The following is a 14397-nucleotide window of genomic DNA, read 5'->3' as shown; positions in this document are numbered from 1 at the left end:
GCATCAACGCGGCCTCAGGATCAGCAATTCTGGCCCCTACAGAGGGCCCGCACGGCACTGGAGCGACCCACGCCGCTCCAGCTGCTGGTCCCGCCGTCGGCTGGGCGCTGTGGGATCCGCGCATGCGCAGCGGCACCAACGCACGCCTGTGCAGTGGCTTCCTTCAACGTGCCTGCCCCGACGCAACATGGCGCACGACTACAGGGGCCGGCACGGAAGAAAGGAGGCCCCCAGCCACAGAGTCCGGCCTGCCGATCGGTGGGCCCCCGATCGCGGGCCAGGCCACATCGGAGGCCCCCCCGGGGTGGGCCCCCCCTCCCCAACAGGCCGCCCCCCGACCCTTCCACGCCGAGTTCCCGCCGGCTGAGAGTAGGTGTGGACAGCGCCGGCGGGACTCAGCTTTTTTACGACGGCCGCTCGGCCCATCCCGTGCCGAGAATCGGCGGGCCAGCCGCGTAGAGCCGTGCCAACCACACCGGCCCCAATGGCGCCGAATCTTCACTCTGCGGAGAATCGTGTGCCAGTGTTGGGGCAGCATTGCGCGATTCGCGCCGGTCATGGGGATTCTCCGGCCACGGGCTGAGAGAATCCCGCCCAACGTAAATACATGGACATCGGGTGAAGCAAATGGAGTATTGTGCTACTCAGTAGAGAAGATGCATAGTGAGAGCAGTTCAGTCCATAATCGGGTCATTCAGGAGTCTGATAACAGTAGTCTGGCAGCATGGGAGCACACTGGTTAGCACTGTTGCTTCACTGCGCCAGGGTCCCAGGTTCAATTCCCGGCGAGGGTCACTGTCTGTGCGGAGTTTACACGTTCTCCCCGTGTCTGTGTGGGTTTCCTCCGGGTGCTCCGGTTTCCTCCTAAGTCCCGAGAGACCTGCGTGTTAGGTGAATTGAACATTCTGAATTCTCCCTCATTGTACCCGAATAGGCGCTGGAATGTGACGACTAGGGGATTTTCACAGCATTGCAGTGTTAATGTAAGCCTACTTGTGATACTAATAAAGATTATTATTAACAACTGTGGGGGAAAAAGCTGTTTTTGAATCTGTTAGTGCGTGATCTCAGATTTTTGTATCTTCTACCCGATGGAAGAGGTTGGAAGAGTGAATAACCCAGGTAGGAGGGGTCTTTGATTATACTGCCTGCTTGGGGCTACTCTCTGGCGCAGTGGTTAGCACTGCTGCCTACGGCGCTGAGGACCCAGGTTCGACCTCGGCCCTGGGTCACTGTCCATGTGGAGTTCGCACATTCTTCCTGTGTCTGCGTGGGTTTCACCCCCACAACCCAACGATATGCATGTTAGATAGGTTGGCCACGCTAAATCGCCCGTTAATTGGAAAAAAATAATTGGATACTCTAAATTTATTTTAAAAATTTATGCTGCCCACTTTCCCAAGACAGCGGGAGGTGTAGACAGAGTTAATGGATGGGAGGTGGGTTCGTGTGATGGACTGGGCTGTGTTCATAACTCTCTGTAGTTTCTTACGGTGTTGGGCTGAGCAGTTGCCATACCAGGCTGTGATGTAACCAGATAGGATGCTTATATTTATATAGCATCTTTAATGTAATAAAACATCCCAAAGAAACTTCACTGGCGTATTGGCGCAGCACGGTAGCATTGTGGATAGCACAATCGCTTCACAGCTCTAAGGTCCCAGGTTCGATTCCTGGCTTGGGTCATCGTCTTGTGCGGAGACTGTACATCCTCCCAGTGTGTGCGTGGGTTTCCTCCGGGTGTTCCGGTTTCCTCCCACAGTCCAAAGATGTGCAGGTTAGGTGGATTGGCCATGATAAATTGCCCTTGGGTGTCCAAAATTGCCCTTAGTGTTGGGTGGGGTTACTGGGTTATGGGGATAGGGTGGAGGTGTTGACCTTGGGTAGGGTGCTCTTTCCAAGAGCCGGTGCAGACTCGATGGGCCGAATGGCCTCCTTCTGCACTGTAAATTCTATGAAATCATAAAACAAAATATGACACGGGGTCTAGAAGGAGATAGTGGGTCAGGTGACCAAAAGCTTAGTCAAGTGATAGTTTTTAATAAGTGCTTTGATGGAGGAAAACAAATGAGGTGGAGGGGATTAGGGAGGGCATTCCTGAGCTCGAGGCCCAGGCAACTGAAAGGAGGCAAGGATTACAGGGCTAGGGCGAGGCAAGGATCACAGGGATAGGGAGAGGCAAGGATCACAGGGATAGGGAGAGGCAAGGATCACAGGGATAGGGAGAGGCAAGGATCACAGGGATAGGGAGAGGTAAGGATTACAGAGATAGGGCGAGGCAAGCAATGGAAGGCTTTGAAAAGAAGGATGGGAGAATTTTAAATTCAAGACTGGGGGTCAGAATAGGTCAGTGGGCACAGAACTGAAAGAGGAACAGGATTTGCAGTGCGCTAGAACACAGGAAGCAGCATTTTGCATGACCTCAAGTTTATGGAGGGTAGATTATAGGAGGACAAGCAGGCGTGCATTGAAATAATTTTTTTTTTTTTTTTATAAATGTTTTATTGAAAATTTTTTCCCAAACAACAATTTTTCCCCTCTTACAAAGCAAACGCAACAATAACAATACAGAAATTTTAAACAATACACAAGTAACAAAACCCCTTTATCTTTGACCTAAACTAAACCCCCCCCCCCCCCCCCCCCCCCCCCCGCCCACCCTCCCCCTGGGTTGCTGCTGCTGGTCATCTGACTTCCCTCTAACGTTCCCCTAGGTAGTCGAGAAATGGCTGCCACCGCCTGGTGAACCCTTGAGCCGATGCTCTCAGGGCAAACTTTATCTGCTCCAGTTTAATGAACCCCGCCATATCATTTACCCAGGCCTCCAGTCCGGGGGGTTTCGCCTCCTTCCACATGAGTAGGATCCTGCGCCGGGCTACTAGGGCCCCAAAGGCCACAACGTCGGCCTCTTTCGCCTCCTGCACTCCCGGCTCTTCCGCAACTCCAAATAGAGCTAACCCCCAGCCTTGCATTGAAATAGTTAATAACACTCTAACCTGGTGGCCAATTGTCACATCAATAATGGAGTGTATCACTAACACAACATTAACAACACATTGCAGTCTTAGCAATGAAACAAGTTGCTCCAGACTGGAGGCATTGAGCTACAAAATAGTCTTTGTTGAATTATGAAGATTGTACATCATTGGGACTTAGTAAACTGCTGAACGTGTAACTTCTTAAAACCATAAAATAAAAGTGGTCCTTCCTTTCAACAGTTCATGCTGGATAATTAGTAACCAACAACAATATAAAACACACTGTCTACCGAGTTTATACTGCAGGGCAGATTACACAGAGTCAGGAACAACGGACAGAAACCTGGGCAAACAGCCTGATACCATGTAATCACCCACAACTCCATTGAACCTTCACCAGAGCACAGTTTGACAAGAGGTAAACCCTGGTGGCAGGCTGCATTGCAATCTATTCTCACAACAAATGTTTGCATTTATATTGTGCTTAAGGCAGAAAACCTTAGGTTTTCCATGGGTGATTTGTAAGAGTGCTATTTGACAATATAAAAATGATGCAGAAGGGAAGGAGAGATCGGAGAGGTGAGTAAAAGTTCAATTAAAGTCCGAGAGTTATAAGGAGGCCCTTAAAGCGAGAGAAGTGGAGAGGTTTCGGGAAGGAATGATAGGACTTAGGCCAAGGCAGCTGAAGGCACGGCTGCCAATAGTCTAGACACGTGGTCCATGCTCCTGGACACATGGGGCGCGCCGAGCCAGAGCAGCGGCGCAACCGTGCCCCGACGCCTGTGCGCGATTCTCCGAGGTGCCATTTGCACCGCCGCATTTGGCGCGGCGCCGGTCGCGGGCCGCTGCCGCCGAGTCTTCGGCCCAGATGGGCCGAGCGGCCGCGCGGAAAAAGCAGAGTCCCGCCGGCGCCGTCCACACCTGGTCGCTGCCGGCGGGAAGTCTGCGCGAAGGGTCGGGGGGGGGGGCGGCCTCCGTCCCCGGGGGCGGGGGGTCCGATGGGGTCTGGCCCACGATCAAGGCCCACCGATCGGAGGGCCGGCCTCCCCCCCCCCGGGCCTACTTTGTTGCACGTCCGGCCCCAGAACCCCTGCGCCATGTTGCGTCGGGGCCGGCGCGTTCCGTAAAGCCACCGTGCATGCGGGCACGTCGCCACTGCGCATGCGGGCGCGTCGCCACTGCGCATGCGTGGGTTGGCGCCGCCCCCAGTGCCGCCAGGAAGTGGGGCTGGAGCAGTGTGAACCGCTCCAGCACTGTGCAGGCCCCGTGCGGACCAGAATCGCTAATGCCCCCGCCCGTTTCACGCCGTCGTGAAACGCGACTGCATTCACAACGGCGTGGACACTCTGTCCCGCGATCGGAGAATCGCGCCCATGCTGTTTTGCCGTGATAGTGTATTTAGAAGAATCTCTGCAGCGGTGCTATTAAATTCTGGGAAGACCATTGGCAGTGCCAATGCATGGCAAATACTTCACACCTCAATTTCCCTTTGAATTTATTTTTCTCTCTTATTAAAATAGAGTTCACGAGCACAAGAGATGTTTGTTGAGTCCGAAGATCGTCAGTTCACGTCGCAATCCAGAGACGCGAGCACAAAACGCAGAGCGGCCACACCCACTGAGGGAGTGCAGCACTGCTTCAGCTGCTGCCTTTTGGAGGAAGCTGGCTCGAAACCCTGGAACTCCCTCCCTAGCAGCACTGTGGGTGTACCTACACCACAGGGATGGCAGCGGTTCAAGGCGGCAGATCACCACCTTCAAGGTCAGGTAGGGATGAGCAGTAAATGCCGATCTGGCCATAAGCAAATCAATGTTAAAAGCGGAGTGCATCGTTCCCCATAGGTGTTTAATTTAAAAATTCCCAGGACACGAGGGCGGCATGGGTGCGCAGTGGCTAGCACTCCTGCCTCACAGCCTTCGATCCCGGCCCCAGGTCACTGTCCGTGTGGAGTTTGCACATCCTGTGGTCCTGCCGAATGTTTATCCTTCAGCTGACCCTGCTGGTCATCAGGTTATCTAATATCGGATTGTGGAACCTTGTTCTACACAAATACCACCATGTTTACAATATTACAATAACGAATACACTTCACAAAGCACTCCATTGGATGTGAAGTGTTTTGGAACATCCTGCAGTCTAGGTTCACACAGGACCAAGTCAATTGGCCAAGGGCGATTGTTATAACCTGCCTGCTTACCATTGGCTGGGGACTAATGACAATCCCACAATCCTGTGGGAGCTTCCCCAATGAGGGGGGGGGCGGAGAAATTATTAGCAGACTCCCTGTATAAATAAAGCTGGCCAGTTTGGAACCAGTTGGATTCTTCGTGGCTCTCACAAAAGCGATATTCAGCGGCCTCGTAGCGCCCGACTCGATGTCAGGATGAGGCCATTGAATCTCGTGGGAGGTCTGGGATTTAACGGCCATGCATGGGGGGCCTCACCAGGGTGTTGTTTAGTACTGGTTTCCACAAACATGGACCAGTCATAATGTTCCCTTTGGGGGAGGGGGGGACCAAGTCAATGGAGACCCTAAGTGGTCGGGGACAGGGTGTGGTGGCATCCTGGCACTCCCTCTGCCACCCAGGCATCCTGGCAGTGCCATTTGGGCACTGCCTGGGTAACAGGGTGCCCAGATGCCAGGTTAACACTGCCAAGGGTCATGCCCGGGGTGGGGGCCTAATGGTTGAGGGGGTGTTCCCCGCAGCCTCCCCGGGATTTGTGGGGAGGAGGAGGGGTCAAGCATAATGGGGAGGAGGGGCTGAATGAGATGGGGGGGGGGGGGGGGGGAAATGGGGTCAGCCTTCCAAAATGGCGCCCAATCTACGAGGAGCCTTTCCTGCTGCTGAGCTTCAATAGGAAATTACTCCGAGTGCGGCCTCAGCGGAAAGAAACACCTTGAGGCCGAAAAAAAAACCCAGCAGGGCCGTTGCATAGCCAAGTGTTTCTCGATGTTGCAGCCGTGGTTAACGTGCCCAAAACTGGACATAGATTTTTTTTCTGGTTGAATCGCACCCTATATGTGGTTAGAGGGTAACCACACCACAGCTGTGAGGTAAGATGAGGAGGTCAGGCCTCTGTGAACCACCAGTCCGGGGTCTGAACCCATAACGTTGGCATTATTCTGCGTTACACACTAGCCAACTGAGTGAATCAACCCAGCACTCATCATGAAAGGCACTAGATAAATGCAAGTCCTCTTTTTGTTTGTGAAAGAGCTGGAGATACAGATCACAACCCACAAGTGAATACACACGGGGAAAACTATTGAACTCAGCAACCCTAACAGAACCTGCAAAGCTGCGATCATAACATCGATCGACTTCTTCACAATTCCTCCTTTCACTACTCCAAGTGAATGAACACGCCACAAAATGCAATGAGTGACCCAGTTGCCTCATTAATTGTAAATTGGTTGCTTCCTCATGCTGAGGGATTCTGGAATTTCTGAAACTCAGTTCCTCTGTTAATGCTCTAAGTGCTCAACTTAAACATATTTGGAATGTCAGAAGTGGAGTCAGCTGGTGGAGTTGTTGGTGGGGAGGGGTCGATCTAAAGACCTCAGTGGGCCTCGAGTCCATTACACACAAGGAAGATCATTAGGTCCACCTTCATGCATCCATCCCCAAAATTCCTTCAAATCCCAGCACTGCAGCATCCAAACAACTCTTAAATGACTCCAGGGATTTCAGCTATACTATTGTATCTTAAAACTTAAAATCGCTTATTGTCACAAGTAGGCTTCAAATGAAGTTACTGTGAAAAGCCCCTAGTCGCCACATTCCGGCGCCTGTTCGGGGAGGCTGTTACGGGAAATCTACTTCCTGCATAGTTTACTCTCCGTGTGAATAAGGACTTGCTGATTATCAGTCCTTAATTTGTCTTTTGCTAGTTTGAACTATTGTTCGTTTCAACCTTCCAACTTAGTTCACAGAAATATTTCAGACGTACCTTTTCCAGTCCTTAATTTCACATCATTCCTAATATCACCTTTCGGACAACTCCTTTCAATTTAGTAATGTCCAAAGTTCGCCAATCTTTCGACTGAATCTTTAGCACTGGACATCAAACTCCTGCACCATCTCTGCATTCTCTCTCCAATCTGGAGTGACTCCCTAGGGTCTTGGCGACATTTGTGAACATAGTACTCAAGATGTAGTCCGATCGAAGCCCTGTAAAATTTGACCACAACTTTCTCAGCCTTGTATTAGATAAGGACATAATAAATAGGAGCAGGCGTGGGCTCCTACCAATCGATGAGATCATGGCAGATTTCCTATCTTCCTGCACTATCCCCATATCCCCAGGTTCCTTTGACATCCAAATATTTGTCAATCTCGGAATATATTCAATGGCACTCTGGGTAAAGAATTTCAAAGATTCGCAGTGAAGAATGAAGAAATGTCTCCTCAATTCAGTCCTAAACTGGTGGATCTCTTACTCTGCGACTGTGACCCCTGGTTCTAGATACCCCAACCAGAGGAAACATCCTCCCAGCATCGGCTCGGTCAAGTCCCTGAGTGTTTCATTTATGTTATTGAAGAACACCCAAAATATAACCTCTTTCCTCAAAATCAATGGCAGACTGACTAACTCTTTAATAAGATAATTAAGGCAAGATCCCTTTTTAAAAATAAATTTAGAGTATCCAATTCATTTTTTCCAATTAAGGGCCAATCCACCTACCCTGCACACCTTCGGGTTGTGGGGGGTGAAACCCACGCAGACACGGGGAGAACGTGCAAACTCCACACGGACAGTGACCGAGGGCCGGGATCGAACCTGGGACCTTGGCGCCGTGAGGCTGCAGTGCTAACCACTTTCTCAAGATCCCTTTTTAAAGTAATGTAAACAGGAAATGTTTCCCAACATACACGGGAGGCTTCCATGACACTGGCCCTTCCTTCCAATGGCACTATAGACATCAGGCATGAACTTTCTGTTGTGTGACAAACTCTGCTACAATCTTTAAGACTCGCCGCACGAAAGGGCATTTTTCCAAAACATCCCCTGGACAAAGCAACTGCCAACTCCTAGTAATAACTGACTTCGCTCTTTGAATATTACACCAACCAAGGTGACAGGAACAGCAGGATTTAGTCAGAACATTACAATTATTTTTCGTAAATGCTGCAAAGGCTGCAGGACTCTTTATACCCTGTGTCAAAGAGACCCAGGTTCTCGTTTTTGTGTGCATAGCAAACACAGCACATGTCATAATCAATTGCAAGTTAATTCCCAACAAACACCGAGCTGGTGGTTTGGGAATTCTTAAACAACCCGCTTGAACTCCCAGCATTAAAGCCTCAATATTACTTCTCCCGCAGCCTCGCCACTGACAGGCAGGAGGGTCATGGAGGAGGTTAAAGAGCAAATACATAATTACACCCTGACCATGGCCATTGCGGCTGATATCAGGATGCCCAAGGATTCCAATGTGAACTGTACATTAACATATTTCAATCAGGATTCCCACAGTACATTTGGAAACCCAGTTTCCCAAGGTTGGGAAAGGCGGCAGCGAAAGGGAGGTAGCTGCGCCAGACAAGGTTTCGCCACTCTGTGTGGGCCAGGTGCAGCAGAAGTGTTTCCCTGTACAGCTTTCCCCCTCCCCCTACATTGGCCAAATGTGTATGTTAATGTCACATATACATATATAATCATTTGAATTTAAGAATTCAGGACCGTTATAAACATCAACTCTTGGTTTACAATCTTTTATTTATTTTTAAATAAATTTAGAGTACCCAATTATTCTTTTCCAATTAAGGGACAATTTAGCCAATCCAGCTAAACAGCACAGCTGTGTGTGGTGGGGGTGAAACCCACACAAACATGGGCAGAATGTGCAAACTCCACACGGACAGTGACCCAGGGCTGGGATTCGAACCCGGGTCTTCAGCGCCGTAGTCCCAGTGCTAACCACTGCGCCACATGTCACCCTAGGTTTACAACCTTTTATGAACTCAATGATTAGATTTCACTCTGTAATTCATTCCTGCAGAATCCCTATAGTGCAGAAGGAGGCCATTCGGCCCATCGAGTCTGCCCCGACCCTCAGAGAGCGCCCCACCTAGGCCCACGCCCTATCCCTGCAACCCCACCTAACCTGCACAATTTTGGACTCTTAAGGGACAATTTCTCTTGGCCAAGCCGCCTATCCTTTGGCCTGTGGGAGGAAACCGGAGCACCTGGAGGAAACCCTGGAGGAGAAAGTGCAAACTCCACACAGACAAACTCCTGTTTCTGCATTGTGCCACACATAGATCGATGTCGACCATTCAAATTGTTCAATTAGATTCCAGCCTGTAACTTACTCCATAAATAAGTATTTGGAACTTTTCAATTTGATTCCAAAGTGTGACTCACTATCAGAGACCCAGCATTCTACTGATAAGTAACAGAAACACCCCGGATTAGATTCCAACCTGCCACTTATCCCGGCTACCTGTTACTTACTGAACCGTAAGAAAAGTTCTGGGTTCAGATTACCACATAAAACCGTCAGAACTTTGACCTGTTTGCTCACAGAATCACTGGGACCATTGCCCAGAGTTGTCTGAGGTGGCACACACTCCCGGGGCTGATGTTATTAATCAACAATAATGATTGTACACCTTTAAATGAGATGACAGTCGCCCAGAGGAACACCCCCCACCCCAGAGGAACAGGAGATTCCTGGCTGGAGTTAAGTGAACAGTTTGGACAGGAGCGGTCATTGCACAGAGCTGGGGCTGGTCAAACGCACAGCGAACAGGTCAAGAAGTTCAGGTGAGTCTGGACTTACCTGGACAGCAGCAGGTATTTTGGGGTTAACAGGTAAGCTCCTGAGGTCCGCTCAGCTATGTACAGGAATCCACCTGAGTGACAATGATTGCTGTGGCAACCCAAACATTCTCTCTGCCACAGGGGTCCCCTCCCCTGGGGCTACCGACATGTGAACTTAATTTCTCGCTGTTACATTTCAGCCTGACAGCGCTCCCGGGAACTCGCCACTGAAACGTCTTTCCCAATACTGACCTTTGCAACGTGATATCACTGCATTCCTAAAAAAGGAAGTGCGCTCTCTCCATGGTTACCACCACTCCACCTGTCTCCACACACACTGGGCTGTTTCACTGCACAATGCTGAGCTGCAGCACTCTGCGCTTTTAGTTGCCTTTGCAGCAAAGCCTGATTTACCTCCTGCTGCTGTCACCCCACAGTCTCTCCACTCCGGCCTGCAAACACACCTCCTGCTCACTCACTCATCTCTTCCTTTGTCCTCTTTCCCGCTGCAAAACGAGTGACCAACTTTCCCTTTTCTCCCCCATTTACTCTGGGATTTATCTGTTCTGTGGGCGAGTTGGTGAATCCCGGTGGCGTCACTGATGGGCTGGGCCAGGAGGAGTGACTGAGCTTTCTCACAGTGTGAGGCAGCCGGATTGGCCATCAGCTGATTCAGGGCCACAGCTCCTTGGCCAGCCAATCCCTTCAGTGATTCATCCCCATTACCTCTCCCCCCCTCCTTTTCTCCCCCCTCCATTTCTCCCCCTCCATTTCTCCCCCTCCCCCCCTTTTCTCCCCCCTCCCCCCCTTTTCTCCCCCCTCCCCCCCTTTTCTCCCCCCTCCCCCCCTTTTCTCCCCCCCTTTCCACCCCCCTCCCCCCCTTTTCTCCCCCCTCCCCCCCCTTTCACCCCCCTCCCCCCCCTTTTCTCCCCCCACCCCCCCCTTTACTCCCCCCTCCCCCCTTTTTCCTCCCCCCTCCCCCCCTTTTCACCCCCCTCCCCCCCCTTTTCTCCCCCCTCCCCCCCCTTTTCTCCCCTCCCCCCTTTCTCCCCACCCCCTTTTTCACCCCCACCCCCTTTTTCTCCCCCTCCCCCTTAATCTCCCCCTCCCCCCTTTTCTCCCCCCCTCCCCCCCCTTTCCTTCACCCCTCCCCCCCTTTCTCACCCCCCTCCCCCCCCTTTTCTCCCCCTCCCCCCCCTTTTCTCCCCCTCCCCCCCTTTCTTCTCCCCCCTCCCCCCCTTTTCTCCCCCCTCCCCCCTCCCCCCTTTTCTCCCCCCTCCCCCCCTTTTCTCCCCCACCCCCCCTTTTCTCCCCCTCCCCCCCCTTTCTCCCCCTCCCCCCCTTTTCTCCCCCTCCCCCCTTTTCTCCCCTCCCCCCCTTTTCTCCCCCTCCCCCCCTTTCTCCCCCCCCTCCCCCCTTTTCTCCCCCCTCCCCCCCTTTTCTCCCCCCTCCCCCCCTTTTCTCCCCCCTCCCCCCCTTTTCACCCCCCTCCCCCCCTTTTCCACCCCCTCTCCCCCCCTTTTCTCCCCCTCTCTTCCTCCCCTTTTCTCCCCCTCCCCTCTTTTCTCCCTCCTCTTCTCCCCCCTTTTCTCCCCTCTCTTCTCCCCCCCTTTTCTCCCCCCTTTTCTCCCCCCCTCTCCCCCCTTTCTCTCCCCCCCTCTCCCCCTTTTCTCCCCCCCTCTCCCCCCCGTCCTCTTCCTCCCCCCCCCCGTCCTCTTCCTCCCCCCCCCCGTCCTCTTCCTCCCCCCCCCCGTCCTCTTCCTCCCCCCCCCCCGTCCTCTTCCTCCCCCCCCCGTCCTCTTCCTCCCCCCCCCATCCTCTTCCTCCCCCCCCCTCCTCTTCCTCCCCCCCCCTCCTCTTCCTCCCCCCCCCTCCTCTTTCCTCCCCCCCCCCCTCCTCTTCCTCCCCCCGTCCTCTTTTCCCCCCCCCGTCCTCTTTTTTCCCCCCCCGTCCTCTTATTTCCCCCCCCCCCGTCCTCTTTTTCCCCCCCCCCGTCCTCTTTTTTTTCCCCCCCCGTCCTCTTTTCCCCCCCACCGTCCTCTTCTTTTCCCACCCCCCGGTCCTCTTTTCCCCCCCCCCCGGTCCTCTTTCCCCCCCCCCCCCGGTCCTCTTTCCCCCCCCCCCCCGGTCCTCTTTTCCCCCCCCCCCCCGGTCCTCTTTCCCCCCCCCCCCCGGTCCTCTTTCCCCCCCCCCCCCCCGGTCCTCTTTCCCCCCCCCCCCCCCGGTCCTCTTTTCCCCCCGCCGGCCCCCCACCGTCCTCTTCCCCCCCCCCCCGTCCTCTTTCCCCCCCCCCCCGTCCTCTTTCCCCCCCCCCCGTCCTCTTTCCCCCCCCCCCCCGTCCTCTTTCCCCCCCCCCGTCCTCTTCCCCCCCCCCCGTCCTCTTTCCCCCCCCCCGTCCTCTTTCCCCCCCCCCCCGTCCTCTTTCCCCCCCCCCCGTCCTCTTTCCCCCCCCCCCCGTCCTCTTTCCCCCCCCCCGTCCTCTTTCCCCCCCCCCCGTCCTCCTTTCCCCCCCCCCCCCCGTCCTCTTTCCCCCCCCCCCCCGTCCTTTTTCCCCCCCCCCCCGTCCTCTTTTTCCCCCCCCCGTCCTCTTTCCCCCCCCCCGTCCTCTTCCCCCTTCCCTCCCCTCTTCCCCCCCCTCTCTCTCCCCCCCCTCTCTCTCCCCCCCTCTCTCTCCCACCCCCTCTCTCTCCCCCCCTCTCTCTTCCCCCCCCTCTCTCTTCCCCCCCTCTCTCTCCCCCCCTCTCTCTTCCCCCCCCTCTCTCTTCCCCCCCTCTCTCTTTCCCCCCCCTCTCTCTTCCCCCCCCTCTCTCTTCCCCCCCCTCTCTCTTCCCCCCTCTCTCTTCCCCCCCTCTCTCTGTCCCCCTCTCCTCTGTCCCCCCTCTCTCTGTCCCCCTATCTCTGTCCCCCCCTCTCTGTCCCCCCCTCTCTGTCCCCCCCCTCTCTGTCCCCCCCTCTCTTCCCCCCCTCTCTGTCCCCCCCCCCTCTCTGTCCCCCCCCCTCTCTGTCCCCCCCCCCTCTCTGTCCCCCCCCCCTCTCTGTCCCCCCCTCTCTCTCTCCCCCCCCTCTCTCTCTCCCCCCTCTCTCTCCCCCCCCTCTCTCTCCCCCTCCTCTCTCTCCCCTCCCTCCTTCTCTCTCTCCCCCCTCTCCTCCCCTCATCGATATCAGCAGCAGAGTGCAGCCTGCAACCTGACACACAGGCTGACAGCACTTCCTGACAATTCTCCGGGTATCTCCCTGGGGTCTCCCGGAATTAACATTAATCTTTGGGATGTGCTGCGAGTGACACCCAGGAGTAAACCAGAGGTGATGCAAAGAAAAATAAAACCCCCAACTGGGTATTTTAAGAAGTGTTTTTTTTTAAATCAAAGCTGGACAGAAATCACAAATCTTCTTAGAGTCGCCTTAACAGTGATGGGCAACCCAGGGGTGGGGCCCACGAGTGGGCAACCCCCCACCCCCCAACCCCCCCTTCATCTCATTGGGCCACTCGAGTGAATCACGGCTTCTTCACTCACCGTGACCCCAGGAATAAGGTTAAATACATTTAATACAAGCCAAATATTTCACAACAAGTGCTTAATTCGTTTATATATTGATAGAACTGTCATCAACTTCGTATGGCAAAAACAAAAAATTATTTACACTTTGGATGCAGAGGGAGCGCACGACTCTGACAGTCAGTGTTGTGAGCGATCAGCACGCACGTCACTTCACTTGCCCTCGCTTTACGTGCGTATCACCTCAGTCACATCGGCAAGTGGCACGGCGGCACAATGGTTAGCACGGCTGCCTCACATATCCAGGGTCCCCGGGTTCAATTCCAGCCTCGGGTCACTGTCTGTGCGGAGTCCTGCACGTTCTCCCCCGTGTGTGCGTGGGTTTCCTCCGGTGCTCCGGTTTCCTCCCACAGTCCAAAGATGTGCAGGTTAGGTGGATTGGCCATGATAAATTGCCCTTAGTGTCCAAAAAGGTTAGGTGTGGTTACTGAGAGAGAGTGGAGGTATGGGTTTATGTAGGGTGCTCTTTCCAAGATTTCCCTAGATTCCATTAATCTAGGACAACGGTTCGGCACAACATCGTGGGCCGAAGGGCCTGTTCTGTGCTGTATTTTCTATGTTCTATGGTCTGGGGGGGGGGGGGGGGGGGTGGGGGGGGGGGGGGGGGTGGGGGGGGGGGGTTGGCCGTCAGGTAGGTGGGGACAACGCCACATCAGACCAATCATGACTTTATCGAATGAAGAAGCAGACTTGAGGGGCCAATCGTGTTCGGCGCGGGGGGGGGGCGGACAAATCCCAAATTTCATGCCGAAATGGGGACCGGGCGCAGGGGGGGACAGATCCAGGCTGTCTGATGCGCGCGGGCCGATCGGGGGGCTCGACATTTTTAACCTGCGTCCCGCGGTCCGAGTCCGTCACGGTGCTCGGCGCAGCTGACGCCGTGCACCTTGCTCGGGACCTCAAAACCGGAATTGCGGGGGGGCCCGTATCCGCAGCTAAAACTGTGTGAACTACTCTGGGACCCCTGCAGGGCACTGAATCAGCTCATCTTTTCTGCAGGAAACCCAAGAGTAAAAACGCCAGCGTTTCTATGCCAATGTGGAGAGATAGCCCCATTTTGGGGTGAATCCAATCCACCAACTCTAATTTTGGAT

At 54.2% G+C, this 14397-nt stretch overlaps 1 protein-coding gene across 24 annotated transcripts in view; it reads right to left on the bottom strand.

Moving 5' to 3' along the window:
- The window catches only part of srcin1a (SRC kinase signaling inhibitor 1a), a 685230-nt gene that overhangs the window by 383277 nt on the left and 287556 nt on the right, over positions 1–14397 (bottom strand). For 3 of the 24 annotated variants that reach the window (XM_072487479.1, XM_072487477.1, XM_072487484.1), the window contains exon 1: positions 9999–10332. The exons of 16 other annotated variants lie outside the window; for them this stretch is intronic. The gene's annotated coding sequence lies outside the window, so the exon portion shown is untranslated. 5 more of the 24 variants (XM_072487480.1, XM_072487485.1, XM_072487481.1 and 2 more) reach the window with 4 other exon arrangements.

This window comes from Scyliorhinus torazame, chromosome 21, assembly GCF_047496885.1.
Source record: "Scyliorhinus torazame isolate Kashiwa2021f chromosome 21, sScyTor2.1, whole genome shotgun sequence".
NCBI lineage: Eukaryota > Metazoa > Chordata > Chondrichthyes > Carcharhiniformes > Scyliorhinidae > Scyliorhinus > Scyliorhinus torazame.
Note: the sequence above shows the minus strand (reverse complement) of the source record. Positions and strands in the feature narration are given on the sequence as shown.